Raw genomic sequence first — 16624 nt, 5'->3', positions numbered from 1 at the left:
TTTTAGCCCACTGAGATACCACGCCCCAGTTTAACATGAGTACCCGACTCAGGCACAGTATCCCGACTTCGAGTCCCTTAATACCGAGCGCCAGGCAGGGTAACAACAAGTACCATCTTTTAACGTCTGTTTGGTATGACGCGGCCGGGTATCAAACCCCGGACCTTCCGCTCTCTAGGCAGACGCTCTACCACTAGGCCACGGAGGCGGTGTTCTATATTGAGGCTGCATTGGAACAGTGCTGACTGGTTTACGTTGAAGATAACTACAAATATTGTACAGAGTCACCCCACAGACGACATCTTTACCTCTCGCGGGGTTTACCTCTTTGGTCACGTGGACACCATATCAAGACATGGGCAAGAGACGCCGAGGGCCCCGTCCCACAAAGCGATCTTAGCGCTACGACTGTTAAACTACTGGAGTTTTGCGGAACGGGTCCCAGCTCGGTAGCTGTCCGCATCTGAGTACTGTTTTAGCGACATCACGCCGGGGGACACCAGAAACGGGCTTCACACATTGTACCCATGTGGAAATCGAACCCGGGCCTTCAGCGTGACGAGCGAACGTTTTCACCACAGGGTTACCCCACCGCCCCTTCTGGAACTGCGGGTTAGGGACCAGACTTGTATGCGAGCTGTACAGAGACCCCTGGGTACCACCGTCAACGTGTACTTTCACTAACCTTGACCTTCAATACAACCGACTTGGTCTCCACACATTCGTGATCAACTCGTGTTATTCCGGAATAAGCCGAATAGCAGTTACGGAAAGGGGCGAGAGGTGACGAATGTGTCTCCACATTCCAGGAATTAGGATATTGCGAGCAGCCATAAAGACATTGCAAAACTAGGTTCAAATGAAGTGCCATCTCTTCCTGAAATCGGGTCGGTCGGGTAGCCTAGTGGTTAAAGCGTTCGCTCGTCACGCCGAAGACCCGGGTTCCATTCCCGACATGGGTACAATGTGTGAAGCCCATTTCTGGTGTCCCCCGCAGTGATATTGCTGGAATATTGCTAAAAGCGGCGTAAAACCATACTCACTCACTCGTCCTAAAATCAGAACGATTGCGAAAGGTGTATGTACTAAATCATTACCCATAACTCACTAAAGGTTGTGGTGTCGTATTTATCAAGTCGGTATATATATCTTTAAAGAAATGTGACATTTTTATACACCTGTAGTAAATCTAGCGACCTAACTTTCTCTGTCTACAAGTATTGACACACGTTCAGTGAATCGAACGACCGAAATATCTCTATCTACATGCAACTGTCTCGCTATACATGAAATGAAACCACGAAATACAGAATTGCTTGGAGATATTTACAATCATTTCATTACCAAAAGCCCTACCAAATTATACACTGGGTGATAATGCCGACATATTTCAGTGGACAAGCCATTAATCCCAGGGACGACCTGCGAACCATTCCGACAATATGCCCTCAACATGAAAGAAGTCAATTGTAAGCATTAACTGTAAATGCATTTGCCACCTCGTTGTCCGGGAGACATCGATGCCATCAACAATTTTATTACTTGATTGTCAACGGATCAGTATAGTGTGTGAACATGGGAAATAACGCCAGGTGACCACGCCAGTCACACCCACGCGGGTACTTAAAGACACAAACAGGCGCTGACTATCTCCCGCAGTGCACTTTGCCCCACGGAGATATACAGGATATTCCAAGGATGTGGCTGCAATTTGATGGGGCAGTTGGATTCGTTTGTTTTTTGCAGAATCCGGCAAAAAATCGTATTTTTGGACGACCATTTTGGAGAAACCCACGAGTATGGTGGTGTTGAACAATAACGAGGGACGACTTGGGACTCCAACCCCGACCTAAGGTTTATGGCATCGATTTAAACCACCTCTCACCTTTTGAACATGACAGTATATATTCCAGTGACAGGAGGACCGCTATATATGACTGAAATAATGCCGATGCGACGTTAAATGTTAACTCACTCACCCAATGACCTAAAAAAATACCTTCCTCGTTAGAGTTACTCGAGTATACTGGCACATTGCCAAAGTGGACTTTGAATTTAAGTCAACACAGAAACACTCGTTACGTTTGTTATGCATCTGCATGTGTCTGTGCCTCTCCTACTCAAGCTGATACTTCATGCGATAAGACGGATGTGCCCCCTGGGAGGTCCGGACTAGAATTTGTAGCCAGCAACCCATGCTTGTCAAAAGAGGCGACTAGCGGGATCGGGTGTTCAGGCCCGCTGACTTGGTTGATGCATGCCATCGTATCCCAGTTGCGTATAACAATTTTAGGATTGTCTGGTCCAAACAGTGCAATGCTTGACATAAGTAACATCGATCTACAAACAAACCAAGACAAGAAATCTATCGCTCGCTTGCACATTTTAAGAACATGTCGATTCTATATGAAATATTGAGCCTACATTGAATGTTGTTGTGATTAAAAATGTGATGACATGGAGACGGACGAAGGAATGACCAAACCTGTTCTGTGAGGGACACAGAGCTGAAGAATACTGGACGCGGACATCTCAACAGGGAGGTCTGTTCAGTGTTCACACAAATATGTCAACATCGGTTCACCTATCAGACGTGTAAATTCACAGATATATGCATGGGTACCTTTCACATTGAACAGTTTAACTTTGATATCTAATAATTATAAATATATTATTTTTTTCGCTATTTGGGAAGGACAGTTGCAACAGGACCAAATTCCATGACGCATTCTAAGCGCTACGACTATCGTAAGCCTATGTTAGCGTATAGGAGTTACGATCACCTCAGCGCTACAACTATCGTAAGGTTATGTTAGGGTATGTCGTTACGATCGTTTTAGCATCTTACGATCGCATTCTTTATGGAACGGGGCCCTAGCTGATAGTTGTTATGAGAATGGCACACATCATCGCGAACCTTCACGCCTGGTTGTGAGTGAGTGAGTGAGTTGGGTTTATAGCCGCTGTTAACAGTATTCCAGTTATATCACGGCGTCACGCCTGGTTGAAGTCCCAGGGCAGTGTGTTGACAGAAATGTTGCCTCTCCGTCTTGGTGATGCCTTTTCATTTTACAATATGGAAGATGAATGATTGAAATTTATTATTATTTGATATACAGACTAAGATGCTTCACTGATTAGTAAATTTGAAAAAAAAAATCCCTTTCGCATTGGGTAGGGGGCACTTCCGTTCTTGGAAGTGAGTGAGTATTGTGTTACGCCGCTTTTAGCAATATTCCAGCAATATGATGGCGGGGGACACCAGAATTTGGCTTCACACATTGCACCCATGTTCCTGGGTCTTCGGAACACTTTAACCACGAGAATACCCCCCCCCCCCCCCCCCCCCCCCCGTCCCCTGTTCTTGGAAGCAGTGGCGTATGTGGATGAGCCTGGACTGGCCGCTACAGCAGTGTGCGAGCTAGGTACGTTAACCTTTGGCTAATTTCTTTTCTTTCTTGCAGAATAAAATCAAATCTCGGTAGTCCGAGTGGTTTCGTTAATATTCTGTCCAGTGAACTATAACAACATTATTCAGCTGTCAAATATGAACAGTTAAAACCGGAAAATAATTCAATGCCGAATTGGTCAGAAAAAGTTACATGGTTGATTTCTGATTTCAAGGATGTATTGTCCTACTTGGGCTTGTACGTGCCTTGTCACTGGTTCTGCAAGTGACAAAAACTTGCTTGATATTCCCTCGGATTGAAGGTTTACCTTGTTGAAACTTGAAATAAATTTTCTCTCCCCGCTACCAGATTTGTCCTTGTATTTGGGTGTGTTAAAAGAACTGGCTGCTGAAATCTAAAAGTGTCCATTAAAACATTATCGAGCTGGCGCGGCTTGCTGGAACAGATGAATAAATAGTTCACACACTACATAGCTGACAGGGCGGACAAGCTTGGTGACTTAGTGATGTGTCAACGAACCCCAAAGTCATAGCCCAGACTCGATTATGTGCAGGTTGCTGGAGAATTGCTGTGTGCGGCGTTGAACGAAGACACCCGCACACCCAACGAATGCTTCACGGTGCACGAGAACACACTGTTAACGGCGCTATCTGCTGTAAATATACCTTGATGCGCAGTTAAGAAAAGAATTTACTGCTTTAATACGAAAATATTTTGCATTAAATTTTACTTGAACGCGCACATGTGTAGTGAGTCATTCTGGGAATTATTCACGGTACACCCTGACACTGAACCCGTCTGGTGGGTGGCCGTGAGGTGGAGGAAATCTGATATTCTGAGATATCATTGATCACACGATATATAATTAATTAGACATCTGTTTCGCTGTTCCATCACGTATCTATGACCCGTTAGTTTCATTAAATAAGATTTATTTGTTTTCCAAAAACGTTTATCAGAAAGTCCGCTTTGACAAGTGTCCCCATACCTCCAACTAAGATCTGTGTCTCCTCCTTCCCCCTCTGACATGCGTCCCCCTCCCTCCCCCTCTGACATATGTCCCCTTCCCCCCCTCCGACATGTGTCCCCCTCCTTCCCCTCTGACATGTGTCCCCCTCCCTTCCCCTCTGACATGTGTCCCCCCCCTCTGACATGTGTCCCCCTCCCTCCCCCTCCGACATGTGTCCCCTTCCCTCCCCCTCTGACATGTGTCCCCCTCTCCCCCTCCGACATGTGTCCCCCTCCCTCCCCCTCTGACATGTGTCCCCTCCCTCCCTCTCTGACATGTGTCCCCCCCCCCCCCCTCTGACATGTGTCCCCCTCCCTCCCCCTCTGACATGTGTCCCCTCCCTCCCCCTCTGACATGTGTCCCCCTCTCCCCTCTGACATGTGTCCCCCTCCCTCCCCCTCTGACATGTGTCCCCTCCCTCCCCCTCTGACATGTGTCCCCCCCCCTCTGACATGTGTCCCCCTCCCTCTGACATGTGTCCCCCTCTCTCCCCCTCTGACATGTGTCCCCCTCTCCCCTCTGACATGTGTCCCCCTCTCCCCTCTGACATGTGTCCCCCTCCCTCTGACATGTGTCCCCCTCCCTCCCCCTCTGACATGTGTCCCCTCCCCCCCCCCCTCTGACATGTGTCCACTTCCCTCCCCCTCTGACATGTGTCCCCCTCCCTCCCCCTCCGACATGTGTCCCCTCCCTCCCCCTCTGACATGTGTCCCCCTCCCTCCCCCTCTGACATGTGTCCCCCTCCCTCCCCCTCTGACATGTGTCCCCCTCCCTCCCCCTCTGACATGTGTCCCCCTCCCTCCCCCTCTGACATGTGTCCCCCTCTCCCCCTCCGACATGTGTCCCCCTCCCTCCCCCTCTGACATGTGTCCCACTCCCCCTCCGACATGTGTCCCCTCCCTCCCCCTCTGACATGTGTCCCCCCCTCTGACATGTGTCCCCTCCCTCCCCCTCCGACATGTGTCCCCCTCCCTCCCCCTCCGACATGTGTCCCCCTCTCCCCCTCTGACATGTGTCCCCCTCTCCCCCTCTGACATGTGTCCCCCTCCCTCCCCCTCCGACATGTGTCCCCCTCTCCCCTCTGACATGTGTCCCACTCCCCCTCCGACATGTGTCCCACTCCATCCCTGCTCTGACATGTGTCCTCCTCCCTCCCCCACTGACATGTGTCTCCGCCCCCCCCCCCCCCCCCCCCCCCCCCCCTTTCTCACTACCCATACACACCTCCCGGTATTGTCTAACTGTTTGGGTTGATGACGGAGTCCCTCACGACCCTATCCATGGCGGTAAATAGAAATCGTAGACTAATTAGTTGTTTTTAAAACGGTTTGAAAACGAAACTAAAATTGACATGTATAATTAATGGTGAACAGTTTTATGGCCGTCAGTGTACCTGCAAGCTTCAGTGTGCTTTGTTGAACTGGTGATGAATGATGTATGACAGACGATCAAATGAAGAAATTTCAGTCAGCTGAAACCAGGTGAATTTGTAATGGACACCGGCGAATAACTTGACAAGCCGACCTGTCAGTAGTGACAATGTCGAGTACAACTGGACTCGGTTGCGCTCAACCAGGGCGTGACAAGTTGATGGCGGTGTCATGTTTGTTTGTTTGTTTGTTTGTTTGTTACAGCTATATAACGCCCGGTCTGTAAATAATCGAGTCTGGACCAAACAATCCAGTCATTGACATCATGTGCATTGATCCACGCAATTGGGATACGAGGATATGCATCAACCAAGTCGGCGAGCCTGACCACCCGATCCCGTTAGTCGCCTCTTTCGACAAGCAGAGTCGCCTTTTACGGCAAGCATGGGTTGCTGAAGACATGTTCTACCCCGGATCTTCACGGGTCGATGGCGATGTAAACTCTCAAGTACTTTATGTCTCACTTCAGTGTAAGTGGGTGGGGATTTATGGGCAGTGACAACTGTACACTGTACCCATGTCACGAACTGAGCAAAAACAACATCTCATTTAAACTGAAGAGGGACATAAAGTATTTAAGAGTTTACAAAACCCGTTTCAATGATAGGCATTCACATCCAGATAAACCATATTGCTCGTTTCTCCAGACTCTTTTACTAAACTGACGCGGTGTTTTTTTTATGCTGTTTTTTTTAAATTCTTATCATTTGGTAGGTTACAAATCTATAAAGGTAATCTTGATTCTTGTGTCCGCACTGTTCCCTGTTGACCACGCCACTGGGTATACGGTTCGAAGTATGACGCGAAGGAACGAGACCATGATTAATAAGGCTAGGCTCCCTTGTGCTGTGCTGTAAATGGTATGACAGGTGAAAAACGTCGGAGCGAAATCTGAGTTGAAACAAAATATTCGGGTCGGTACAGGATGCCCAACTCAAGTCACTCTCGAGTGAACTTTTCGAATCACATCGAACCCTGGATTTCACGTGCAAATATTTAACCCTTTGGGTCTGAAGCGCCGTAAGTCTTCATTCACTCACCCAGTTCACGCACTCATTCAGTTCACGCACTTCATTTACGCAATTCACTCACCCAGTTCACGCACTCACCCAGTTCACGCACTCATTCAGTTCACGCACTCATTCAGTTCACGCACTGATCCAGTTCACGCACTTAGCTCACTCTCTCCTTGTGTCTCTCGTGTCTCTCAGGGCTATCTCTCTGTCTCTGCTGTGTCCCTGTTACGAAGATGTATAGTGATATCCTTCACGGTATATATTTATCTGGTAGGGTCAGACATGCGAGGTCAACAGCAGGTCAAGCTGCCAGTTTTGACAGCTGGTTGATTATTTTACTGAGACACACGGCGTGTGTGTGTATGTTGTCTAACGCCGCAGTCAGCATTGTTTCATATATATGACGGTGGCCTGTAAATAATCGAGTCTGGACCAGAATGTTATTCAACGCCGCGGTCAGCAATATTGCAGTTATATCACTGCTGCTTGTAAACTGTCTAACTTGGACCAGGCAAACCAGTGACAGAGAGCATGAGCAGCGACCCAGAGAGATCGACAGTCATAGGGTCATGCGTTTTGGATCCTCCTTAGTCGTCTCAGTCGACAAGCATGAGACAATTGAGTGAGTGAGAGTGAGTGTGGTTTTACTCCGTTTTAGCAATATTCCAGCAATATAACAGCGGTGGACACCTGCAATGGGCATCACACATTGTACCCATGTGGAGAATCGAACCTGGGTCTTCGGCATGACGAGCGAACGCTTTAACCACTAGGCTACCAACCGCCCCGGATATAATGGAGAACAAGACATTGGAACACATGGTACAAGTCAAAATAAGGAATTGAGTAACACATCATTTCTGTCACTGAGTCTTCAAATCTGGAAATGTCCCCACAAGTCTTCCATAACCTTTCCTTTATACTTTACCGAGGCCTGGAATGTCAACACTATTGCAGCTACACCACTGTTTTGGGGGAACCGTCGACCTAGCACAAGGCTAACTAGTGAATGTTCTAACACTGCCCGGGGGCACGGGTGGCACAGTCGTCTAAGGCGCCGCGATTCGCTGTGCAGAGTTGCGTCCCTTCGACACGCCAGAAACCTATGATTGTGGGTTCGAATCCCGGTTCGCCCCGATTATGTTTCTAGGTTTGTCAGCACCATACCCTGGGTTTCACCGAAGTGGTAAACGTCTGAGACCTGCATCACTTCGGGCTTTCCTCCCACATTAAACTGACACGCCGCGATATAACTGGAATACTGTTAAAAGTGGCGTTAAACCCAACTCACTCACTCACTCTAACACTGCCCAACCTGCAGTCGTATGACGCTCTCTGAGATCTTTATAGAAAGCTTATGCTGGACAGTACCTCAACAGTTGTGAAATGTAGATACCAAAGGCGAGAGCTGCTAGATTATTGCTCGAAATAAAGGGAAAGTTAATTGATCAAAAGTTGAGTCTTTATGATAAGATATAAATAACAATAACAACTAAGTTATTTCCATTTTGTGTTTTGTGGGGTTCTTGCGTTAATAATCTAATAATTATTTCCTGTGCGAGCATAGCGCGTCAATTCACCAACGTCTCCATAACAAAAGAAAGTTTACAGATAATGATATTGGAAATATCGATTTAAAAATTAGAATCATTACAAGTCACAAGCAACTCATCCCCTTGTGAGAGGGAGCGTTGGCATCGATCAGGATAACAGGAAGAATGATAAATATTCAGTGTGCAGGTGGTAGATCGTTGTAACAACACTAGTCTGTAACCTTGACACCCTTCAGGGAAGTAAGTTATGCAGAAACAAACAATAGCAGAACAAACGAGGAAACAAACAATGACATGAAACAACAAATGAGTTCTACCAGCGCCTTCGTTGATAAATGTGAAATAATTAATTGTATTTTAAGTGAAATATCATGCTTGGAGTATTACTCGAAGTCTTGGCTGATTGTAACCATATATCAATTTCATATTGCCGTCCATGCCTGTGTCATGTTTGGGAACATTAAGAATGGATTTCAAACATTGTACTCATATGTGGGGAATCGAACCAGGAATTGGCCGGCGCTTTAAAGGTAGTCATCGAGAGTTGATTGCAAATGCGGATTTTTTCCAAAACGTGGCTTATATCATCATCGTGTCTGTTAACGGCAATGTTAATTTTTCCTACACAGATACCTACTGGTGGTCGTGTGCAGGAAAGGACGTATTGGTGTCACGTGTTATTTTAGGTCTTCCGGTCTTTGAGAATGGCTCGATAGCGCGCTTTAAAACAATTCATCAGCCCTGTGTTTATTTTTGTAAATATATCTACCATAGATCAAATTCAGATTGACGTAAATGTATGTCTCTGCTGTGCTACCGTGACTACCCTTGTATGTGTATATCAATATCATCGTCGCTACCGACGTGCTGGGTTAACGGCAATACCACGAGTAGGCTAATGCCAGCAACCAGGAAGCAAGCTATACAATTCCAGTACTCCCGCTACCGCACTGCGAGGCACCAATGGTCACGCTAAGTGAATTTTATGAATTATTTGCCAAGACTTGGAGCATATTGTGGTGTGATTGGTAGCCGTTGCCTTGACAACGGCTGTTTATTTCTTACATTGCCGGTGTCTGGTGATTCCAGTGTGTCGGCCTTGTCCATGTGCTCCTGCCGTTACTATCTTCACAATCTTAATGGCAATCTTAGTTTATGATCTTCACAGATTGATCTTCCCACACAGACGCTCACAATCTTAAAGTCTTTTTAATGCAAACACATGCCTGTTTCTGTCTCTGACTCACACGGGATGTGTCTCGTAGACCATGTCTGATGCAGACTGGTTTCTGCGACTTTTTCTACGGGTTTCGTGTAACGGGAGTGTTGTGTGTCGCTAAGCATCAAACAAAGACTTACTTTTTTATGCAAATAGTGCGAGTGGCAGATGTTACCGGTTGAGCAGGACATGCTTACCCTTTAGCGAACACCTGGTGTCATCACTGATTGTCAATGACCCACTCATATACTTTGCGCCAAATGGAATCTGTATCGCCGGATGACTGATGCTCTCTGGCGTTGACTTTTTATATTTAAAACGCTTATTCAATGCGACTGCACTAAGATGATAATTTTACAGTCTGAAATATTTTTTTTCTGATATACTCAGATATGTAAGAATTCATAAAGTAATTAAATAGTCAGGTGAAAACAAATAATGGTATTTTTCACACAAGTCAGAACCGTTTATCGAACCGTATTTTATTCCATCTTACTTTCTCAATTGGTAGTCGAGAACACGAAGTTATACTTTATGACAACCTTAGGTAATGTAGCCAGTCCAGTTTTAATTGATAACATTCAAAGTTACTTGAATTGTTTGATAGGCATTACTTAGAAGTTGACAAATGACAAAATAGACACAATTTTATGGATAACAACTTCTTTTAATACTGTAAAGGCTTTACAATGGTATAACGTCGCCTTTACGGTATCAAAAGAAGTTGTTATCCATAAAATTGTGTCTACTTTGGCATTCCAAGTTACATGGGTTGAAGTTTATAGAAATTATGGAACAATTTACCGAAGTAGTAGCCCCATGTATATTCTAAGCAGATTTAGATAATACCCATTGCGTCTGACTGTATACAGGTGGCTATTACACAGCACATAAACAAAATTAATTATGTTATTTGATACAAAGGTTTGAGCATCAAGCTCACAGTTGCAGCTCACGCCTAGGTAGTTCCAGTCTACTGGGCTTACACAATACTATTGTCATATACACTACTATACTGGTGATATATACAATACAACATGTAATTGACTGAAACAATAGAGGTAATGGTATACAATACCACTAGTAAGGGGATAAACGGGTTTGGGGTCTGTCAGGGTGTTTGGTAATAACACTGTGACGTCAAAAGACCGCGATGTGAGAAGAGCCTAATTATGCACATTGACATACAATGATACTCGTTAGTTGGGACTTCGTTAATGCGATCATTTCTCATACCCTTATGAACGTTTTTTCATATATACAAAAGAAAAAATCAGCGGAACGGCGCCGTCCGGATTAAAGAGGTTACTTTAAAGTGCCGACATGAAAGTTGTTATTCGTACTGCATGGTCAAATTCTGTTTACAAATGCTGTCATTTGACATGCATATATCTATGATGTTCTCGAGCACCACTGCACACCAACAGCAAAATATGCACATAATTATGCAATTCTAGTAGAACATGCTTTTGATCTATGTTAAAGGTCATCATTAGCTACGTACGTCATAAGATACCAGTTTCACACGAATCTCCATACACATCAAATTCAGCAAACTTACCAAATGTTCATTACAAACTTTTTACTTTCTGTTTTGTAGGGTATGTTGTCCTTGTTGCTGTCAGGTTTTTTTGCGCAGGGTAGCGATCAGGGGCGAGTTCAGTCTTGGTGTCGGTGTCGGTGTCGTAGTCGGGGTAGCGATCGGGGTCGGGTCGGGTCGTGGTCGGATCGAGGTCTGGGTCGGGGTCGGTGTTGGTGTTAGGATATTGGTCAGCGTCGGGGTGGCGGTCATGGTCGGAGTCGGGGTGGTCAGCGGTGGTGCTTCCTGTATACTGAATTAGGTCCCTAATTCGTATTCCATCCGTCCACGAATTATTAACATGGCACTGTGTTAAAACACAAGACAGTTCGGTTGTTGTAAACAATGATTCGTGCCAGGAAAGAACCCATGAAACAAGCCATTGTCAGTATCCCTACAAAGCCGCCTCTGTGGTCTAGTGGTAGAGCGTCCGCCCGGAGAGCGGAAGGTCCTGGGTACCAAAAGACGTTAAAAGATGGTACTTGTTGTTACCCTGCCTCGCTTGGGATTAGGGGGCTAAAACAAGCACTGGTTGGCTTGGAGTCAGTATAAAGTGTTTGAGTGGGGTACTACAACAACAACAACAACAACAACAACGACAACGACGACGATGGCGATGACGAGAGGTTAAATTTCGAGATTAACTAGACAATCAAAACTAACACTTAACAACCTGTAAAGTCCAACACTTGTTGGTAAAAAGAATTAAATATCTTTTCTATTGTATATTTGTCCCACCTTGTGACAGGAATTTTCACACAAAAATCAAGAAATGAAACAATTGTTTGACCACCCCACACAGCTAGTGATGTTCCTATTGTATATCAAGAATCAATTTACACTTCCTTGTCCAACATCGCGTTCATTGGCTGTGATCTCCCCCACCGAGCGCTTGTTAGACATGGAGATACATCACAGACAACGCCCATTGCAGCACGGTCTGAAGACCCTATGCCACAGAGAACACTTAATCCGCGTAAGACATATGATATTATGTTAATACATGAACGTGATCACAGCTTTGTTCACTGTCGGGGTTCGTAAGCCGTGATACAATCAATCTCTTGATTATCGACCGATTCGCACATGCGCAGAACTGAAACGACGACGCTAGCCCCGCATTGTTGTGTGGACCTGACAAGGAATGGCCAGACATACCTGGTAGTTAATCTGAGAATAGTTTCCAACAAGGTAAGGGCATTTTGTTGCTTGTCGTGTGTTGTATCTATCTACCTGTGTAGCGTTCTTTGATCTTACCGACAAAACGTGATGATGGAGATGAAGACGACTATTGATCACCTCCCCGAAGATAGGTAACAGAAGCAAAGGTCAGCATGACCTCCATATAGATCACCTGGGATACTCAACGACGCTGAAGCTTTAGGAGACAGTCGTTCTACGCGAAACACGTAGTTGTATTTTCTGCCGATGTTAAATGTGTTACCAATGCTATGACCCATATCTTCTTTCGGGTCATGAAGAAAACGCTACATTGTATCTACATATGTGTATGTGAGTATGTGAGAATGTAGAAACGTATTTTTTTACATGAACCAGGAAGTTGCTTACAGGTAAATCTCGTGTCTCGTTCAAAAACACATTTGAATAATATGGTATGTTAAAATGTTCATAAGTAAATCTCCCTGTCTCATTCATAAACCATATGGTGTAACTGAGAATGCATATAAGTACATATTCCTGTCTCGTTAACAAACACTTTTTGCCATAAGGTATTATGTAAAATGCTTTTCAACAGATTGATAAAGTCAAAGTGATTTCAATGGTCGGATAGTGTGTTCAATTAAATGAAATCAGACTGATATATTGAAATTAGCTCGAGATTACTAAATTCACCTGTTTAAACATGCCATTCGACTATTAACAATTAACCTCATTGTATTGCCGCGGTAACAATGCTACATAAGCTTTATTTAAGCCGTGTAAGTATGTAGGTACATAATTCCTCATCCCCATGTGACGTGTTTCAGTAACGCTTCAATATCCCTCGATATAGCGCCAAACCTCTAATAATAATAATAATAATAATAATAATAATAATAATACGAATTCAAACACAATGCACGTATTATTACTGTTATTATTATTATTATTATTATTATTATTATTATTATTATCATTGACCCTAAATACCAACTGTCCCCTTCATCTTAACCTCGGCGCGGTATCTAACTAAACAGGGATAGCTATTCCTTTGTTGCATCACTGTTGCCATGACAGCAATAATAGCCGCATATGTATTACCGTTATCACCGTGCGCTGTAGATGCTCATCTCAAAATCAATCGTGATTTTTTAATCCTGTTGTGGGCATTTGTGTTTCATTTCCGTTTCTAAATGCCTGGTTGCAGATTAACCCATCGTCTGTCGCACAGTCCCTGAACCATATTATTTTCCCTGTCTTATCAGCCCTTATTTAACCCATTGTGTTGTCGTCACGCTGATGCCGTTACAGCTGATTCTGAGCAAGACATTCACTGACCATTTTGAACGTGAATTTTATCAAGTTAAACTGACGCAAATAGAGGTCATTATGCAAAATGATAGATAAATAATATCAAGCATAACATGGTTTAAGTCGGAGAAATTACCAGAATCTGTTGATTCCGAAAGTAGAATGAAATCGGGGGTCATTGATTCTCATCAGCAATCAAAAGATTCTCTTGAATTCTCCATTACGTATTGCTATAGCAATAAATGAAGCAAGTCTAGATTTCCCACAGGTTCAGGTTCTGAATCTCCCATCTCACTGGGGCTCCTTTTCAATTATGTAGTTGCTTGTTTCTATCACAGTGTTAACAACAAATATCTAATCTTGACCCCGAAAAGTGAGCACATTTTAAAGAAGTGTTATCACACCGACTCTTTCTTACATTGATACCATTATCTGGACCCTGTGAAGATTCGGGTTTGAACTGGACTTCAGCAATCCATGCTTGTCGATCGGGTGGCCAGGCTCGCTGACTTGGTTGATTTCATGTCGTCGTATCTGTAGATCGATGTTAATGATGTCAAGCATTTTATTGTTTGTTTGTTTGTTTGTTATTCAACGCACTCAGCAATATTCCAGCTATATGACGGCGGTTTGTAAATAATCGAGTCTGGACCAGACAATCTAGTCATTGACATCATGAGCATCGATCCAGGCAAACTGGATATGATCACATGCATCAACCAAGTCAGGGAGTCTGACCACCCGATCCCGTTAGTCGCCTCTTACGACAGGCATGGGGTGCTGAAGACCAGTGTATCGTCTGGTCCAGACATGCAGGCCGCCGTCATATATAATATTGCTGAGTGCGGAGCTAAACAAACAAACAAAACAAACAAAACGTTTTATGTTTATGGCGAAACCCGAACCAACCTCTTCACTTCTCAACCCCATTTTCCCATACATCAGCGACTTCGCTGTCAACATTGCGATCTATCATATACCTACTAAACCTCCAAACTATACAAACCTGAAACTTTGGGTAAATAATTTCGTGCGTGACATTTTCAAACGTTAATTGCCTGGTTCATATACAGTCAAGTATTTGCTAGACGGCCTTAAACATGTGTATGCATGAAACTTGTGAGTAGATTTCGAGGGTGCGCTCTGCTAGCGGCCAGTGCGGCTGTATCTATACACCTGTGTTTCACTGCTCTGTTTTTACTTTGCCGTCTTAAGGGCCATAAAACAATCCCAATACAGCCTACGTTAGGGTTTCTGAGTTCTGCGAAGAGCTACTTATGTCCATAGAAGAAAGCTCTCATTCATTCACACCTTTATTATGCCAATATATCTTAAAACATTTCTAGCCCGTGAAGATCCGGGATGGAATAGTGCTCAGCAACCATGCTTGTCTTAAGGGGCGACTATGCTTGTCTTAAGGGGCGACTGTGCTTGTCTTAAGGGGCGACTATGCTTGTCTTAAGGGGCGACTATGCTTGTCTTAAGGGACGACTATGCTTGTCTTAAGGGGTGACTATGCTTGTCTAAAGGGGCGACTATGCTTGTCTTAAGGGGCGACTATGCTTGTCTTGAGGGGCGACTATGCTTGTCTTAAGGGGCGACTATGCTTGTCTTAAAGGGGCACTGATCTAACGCAATTCCCCGGACTGGTTGTTGCCTTTGTTATTGTTTTTTCCCCCGTGAGTACCCGGATGATACGCAACGCAACTGAGCGTGACCAGAGACTGGGCTACCGTCTGCAAGGACAGCTAAATACACTTGGAGGCTGGAGGCAATATTTGTTTTACGAATTTTTGCATAAACACTGATTGGTTAACTGTGATCTATAAAGATTTCGACAAAGGGCGCATGTAAATTAATTTCTTCAGCCTAAACAAACAGACAAAAAGAAAGGCGGAGCTCATCGGATTTGGAAATACCCCAGATGGTTATAGTTTAAAACTAACAAAAAGTATCTATGCAGTGAAAGCATTTTCGGATTTCGGATTGCGTCGATAATACGACTACTACTCCCTTGTTGTCATCCACGTTTTCTGGTATAACCCTACACTTGTGTATTTGTCGTCATTCACTTAATGCTCAGTTAATGAATTTATTACAGGTACAATTAGTGGTAGCACCACTTAGATTACCTGACAAAGGTTCCCATTTGACATTTATTGTGTCTGGGGTAATTATTCAATCTAAATCCAGGTTTGAAGTGAGGTGAAATGTGTGTTATGTAATATGCACGTGGCAGACCAGCAAGAGGTGAATGATCAATTGATTTACTTTTTTGGGTAAAGCAACGGATCGTTCCAAGTCATCAAAGGATTAAGAAAATACGTTGATTGATTAATTACTGTTATCTTGCACAGTGGATATGTCAAAAGTGAGTGTTTACATGTCTAGGTTTACTAAAACAAAGGGAATACATTCTTATCATGGCGTGAAGTGCCGATGTAAAAACAACATACTTTGTTCAAAGGGTTAACTGATAATACGTTGATTGATTGATCATTGTTATCTATCACTCAATGGATTTTTTAGGAACCGTGGACGTTATGAAAATAGTTGTCACGTGGGCTTTCTCAGCCGACCCTTGAGACCTGACACCTATGTGAACGCCTGAAACAATCCAAGTGATCAGTTGAGAAACGAACACGGGTTATAATATCCGGAAACGATATATATCTTTTAAAATATTTGATTGTTACAGAGACACGTGACATCGAATAAGTTTCTTTGTACAGCTGCTGACGAGTGGGATATTGTTCCTTTGTGTGGATATTCACGCATACATTCCTCAAACAAGGAAGCTCCTAATGTTTATACACATAAATTTGGTAGGTTGGAATTATGGTATTTACATTTTGTTTTCCTTCATTTGAACCGATTCGTTCTTGTTTCTCAACGTCTTGGTTGGGAAATTCTTCAATGCACGATAGACGTTGTTT

The 16624-nt window shown here is 44.1% G+C and overlaps 1 protein-coding gene across 1 annotated transcript in view; it reads left to right on the top strand.

Moving 5' to 3' along the window:
• The first annotated feature begins 12152 nt into the window (after positions 1–12152).
• LOC139464217 (tetraspanin-18B-like) overlaps positions 12153–16624 on the top strand; it is a 30054-nt gene continuing 25582 nt past the window's right edge. The window contains exon 1 of the mRNA XM_071245742.1: positions 12153–12407. The gene's annotated coding sequence lies outside the window, so the exon portion shown is untranslated. The remainder of the gene's footprint in view (positions 12408–16624) is intronic.

This window comes from Haliotis cracherodii, unplaced genomic scaffold (assembly GCF_022045235.1).
Source record: "Haliotis cracherodii isolate W230 unplaced genomic scaffold, xgHalCrac1.p SCAF_17, whole genome shotgun sequence".
Taxonomy (NCBI): Eukaryota; Metazoa; Mollusca; class Gastropoda; order Lepetellida; family Haliotidae; genus Haliotis; species Haliotis cracherodii.
This window is presented reverse-complemented; position numbering and strand designations above follow the sequence as displayed.